The sequence below is a fragment of the Elephantulus edwardii genome, unplaced genomic scaffold, assembly GCF_000299155.1.
Source record: "Elephantulus edwardii isolate Elephantulus edwardi_28Jun2011 unplaced genomic scaffold, EleEdw1.0 scaffold00468, whole genome shotgun sequence".
NCBI lineage: Eukaryota > Metazoa > Chordata > Mammalia > Macroscelidea > Macroscelididae > Elephantulus > Elephantulus edwardii.
The window spans coordinates 73,559-77,440 of record NW_006400218.1 but is presented as its reverse complement, the minus strand read 5'-3'; the positions used below and the strand labels follow the sequence as shown (position 1 = coordinate 77,440).

Below are 3,882 nucleotides of genomic sequence, written 5' to 3'. Positions count from 1 at the left end.
TGGAGAAGGAGGGACAATCTCCTCCTGTACTAGTCAGATCTGATTTGACGGTACACACACAAAAAATAATAAAATTAAATTTTAAAAAAAAGTGTGTGGCAATGTGTTAATGCTCTGTAATGGCTCACAACATTCATAGACACTATCCAGACAAGCAAAGAGACAAATCAGGAAAAGTCTGGAGAGTTCTTGGCTAGAGGCCTCCATTGTCCTCAGGCCTGTTACTTTCTCTCTTTTGCATAGATGATATAAAAAGGACATAAAGAGAGCTCTCCAATTCCTAAACTCTTTCCCTAGTCATCAATATGTCAATGAAAATGCTGACTTGGGTCTTACAGTTTTTATAGGTCCAATAAATGAACATGTATGACTGCATTAAACTCTCTGCTCTTAAACTTAATCAGGTGTAGGGCCTATGAAGTCCTTACTTGCCCACTTATTTTGAACAACATATGTATCAGAAACCAGAGTTAAAAGGCCAAACCAATTTGGGGTTTGTCCCATAACAACAAAAAGGAAACATATTTTTAGAAGAAATAGTTAATGTTTGAGGATATTGAGTGGCCTTTTAACTTTAAAATAGAAGCATAGACAAATTGATTTGTAAGGGCTAGAGAACACATTAGCTCTACATCTCACAGACATGTTGTTGTTATTGTTGTCATTGAACTATGGCTCATAGCAACCTGATGAACATCAGACCTGAATCCTGTCTTATCCTATGCCATCTTCATAATTTCTGACACACTTGAGCCCAGTCCATTTCATTTAAGGTCTTCCTTTCTTTTGTTGACCATCCACCTTTTCAAACATGATGTGCCTTTCCAAAGAATAGCTTCTCCTAACAACGTTTCTAAAGTATATGAGATGAACCGTTGTCATCTTTGCCTCCAAGGAGCATTCTAGCTCCACTTTCTCCAAGATATATCTGTTTGTACTTTTGGCAGTCCATAGACTATTCAGTACTTTTCTCCAACATTACAGATCAAAGGCATCAATTCTTCTATCACCCTTATTCACTGTACAGCTCTCGGATGCATAACAAATGATTAAAAAGACTATGGACTGAATCAGGCACACCTTAGTGTTCAAACTGTCATCATTGCTCCTCAGTAATTTGGAGAAATCCTTGACTGCAGACTTTCTCAGTGTAATACATCTTCTGATCTCTTGACTAATTGTACCAAAGATGTTAATTGTGGACCGAGTAAAATCCAAGAATGTCTATTTGTGCTTTATTGACTGTGCTAAAGCATTTGTGTGGAACATAGTAAATTATGGTAAATATAGTAAACACTGAGAAGAATGGTAATCCCAGAACACTTAATTGTACTCATGTGAAATCATACATAGAGCAAAAGCTGTTATGGTTTACAATTAAGAGAGTTGTGTGTCAGGCTTTGATCCTCTCTATGTACCTCTTCAATCTGTATGTTGAACAAATCACTCAAGAAGCTGGACTCTGTGAGGCAGAATGTGACATCATGATTGGAGGAAGCCTCAACAACAACCTGCATTTTACAGATTACACAGTCTTGCTTACTGAAAGTGAAGAAAGTTTGAACAACTTACTATATAAAATCAAAGACTACAACATTCAATGTTACTATATCTCAAAATCAAGAAAAAAATCATCACAACTGGACTGATAGAAAACATCATGACATTTGGAGAAGGTTGAAGATTGTCAATGATTTAATCTTACTTGAATACACAATCAACACACTCATGTTTGATGTATCAGAATGATATATAACTTCTTTTCAAAACAAAACACATAGCATGCTTGGTTTACTGACGAAGGCCATAAGATTTAGTGAAAATGGCATGTTTTAATTAGAAAAATAAGACTTCAAATCTTAGCTCTGCCGCTTATTAACAAAGCCAATTAGTGAAGTTCTGTAAATAGGGAGTTCTGGTGGCTTAGGTGTAAGGAATTGTGCTGCTAATCCAAAGGACCATAGTTTGAATCTACCAGCTGCTCTGGGCAAGAAAGTTGGCAGTTTGCTCCCTTGTGATTTACTGTTTCTAAAACCCCATTAGAGGGTCAGCTATCAGTCATTTCTGACTCAGTGACAAAGAGCAACAAATTTATTAAATGATCTGGCTTGTTGTTGTTGTTCTTATGTGTTGTCCAATCACTTGTGACTCAGTGACTCTATGTACAACAGCTCTGAACCCTGTTCTATCCTGAGCCAACCTCGTTGTCTCTGATGCACCTACCTCCATCACCCTAGTCACTGAATCAACCCATCTCATCAAGAGTCTTCCTCTCTTGCACTATCCCTCAACTCTCCCAAGTAATGATGTCCCTCTCCAATGACTGGTCCCTCCTTGCAACATGTCCAAAGTATGTCAGACAAAGCTTCAGAATCCTTGCCTCCAAGGAGCAGCCTGGTTTCACCCTCTCTGGGACAAACCTGTTTGTTTTCCTGGCAGTCCATGGCTTATTCAGTACTCTCCTCCAACACCACAGCTCAAAGGCATCAATTCTCTTTCTATCATCCCTAGTCAGTGTCTAGTTCTCTGGTGTATAGCATGTAATTGTGAAGACCATGGCCTGGATCAGGCACACCGTAGTCTCAAGACTGACATTGTTGTTTCTCAGTACTCTGGAGAGGTTCCTGACAGCAGATTTTCTCAATGCAATTAATCTTTCCCCCCCCCAAAAAAAATCCACAATAACTTCTTAGAAAATACATCAGGTAAAGAAGGATTTCTTCAAAGCAGCAACAGGAGAAGGTGTGATAATTTAAAGATATTCCATGTTTTTAATACTGAACTGGCAGTGCTGCCAACCATCCCCTTTGTGTGAAGATCCTGCCCAGGGCCAATTGCGTGCACACAGGTTGGACCAGGCCAGGTACCCCAGAAGTCTCTCCCTGCTGAAGACCAGAGTCAGCTCTCGTCATATACTTATCCTGCTGATCAGCCAGGATTTTGGCTGAGGATTTGGCATCATAGAAAAGTTCGCTAATCTCTTCAACACGTTCTTTCTTAATACTGTCTTTCCCATTGATCTTAGCAAGCAAGTCAGCTGGGGTCAGCAGCTGCACCGAATACCTCAAAGTGGTCTTGGTACCAATCTCCTCTAGGTGATTCCACTCCTCCTCACAGATGTTAATTCCCTCTGTCTGAGCTCAGTTTTTAATGATCTATTTCATTTCCTGTGGTGTGTACAACATGGTTCCGGTGATAATAACCTGGTCCAGAAGATAAAGAGGGTTGCTGTGAGGAGGGTTGATGTCCTCCGTGCCTCTGGTAAGGCAGTTGTCTCGGTTGGATGCCAAAAATGACAATTGTTGCAGTGGAAGATTCCAGGGTCCGGTGCACATAGGTGAAACACTCAGTGTCCGGCATATGGACATCATCAACAAACAGCACACCCGGAACCAGCTCAGCAAAGCCCTAGTCAATGTACTTTTTCGTAACCTTGTTAATCTCCCCTCGAAATTCATCTGTGATTTCTGTCATCTTTGGCTTCATCAATTGACCCATCATGAACAGGATGTCTTATCCCCCCTGGGACCTTGCATTGGCTACATCCAAGTCATGCAAGGTCACATCCTGGATAATTTTTTCTGATGCACATCCACTTTTGGTAAAGGAACATACTCTTTCAGCTTCAAGGTCAAATTCTGTGGCATAGGTAACACACCTGCCCTGCCTCTTCACAGCTCCTATGTTCAAGAGCCCTAAACGCCGTTCTATCCTGTGCCAACCTCGCCATCTCAAACACACTCATTCCCACCACTCCACTCACAGAATCGATCCATCTCATTGAGGGCCTTCCTCTCCTACGTGGTCCCTCCACTCTCCCAAACATGATGTTCCTCTCCAAGGACCAGTCCCTCCTTGTAACATGCCCAAAGTATGTCAGAC

General features: G+C 41.0%; 1 pseudogene; it reads right to left on the bottom strand.

Moving 5' to 3' along the window:
- Window positions 1-2,771: 2,771 nt before the first annotated feature.
- On the bottom strand, window positions 2,772-3,680 carry LOC102854691 (annotated as a pseudogene).
- Between the last annotated feature and the right edge of the window lie 202 nt (window positions 3,681-3,882).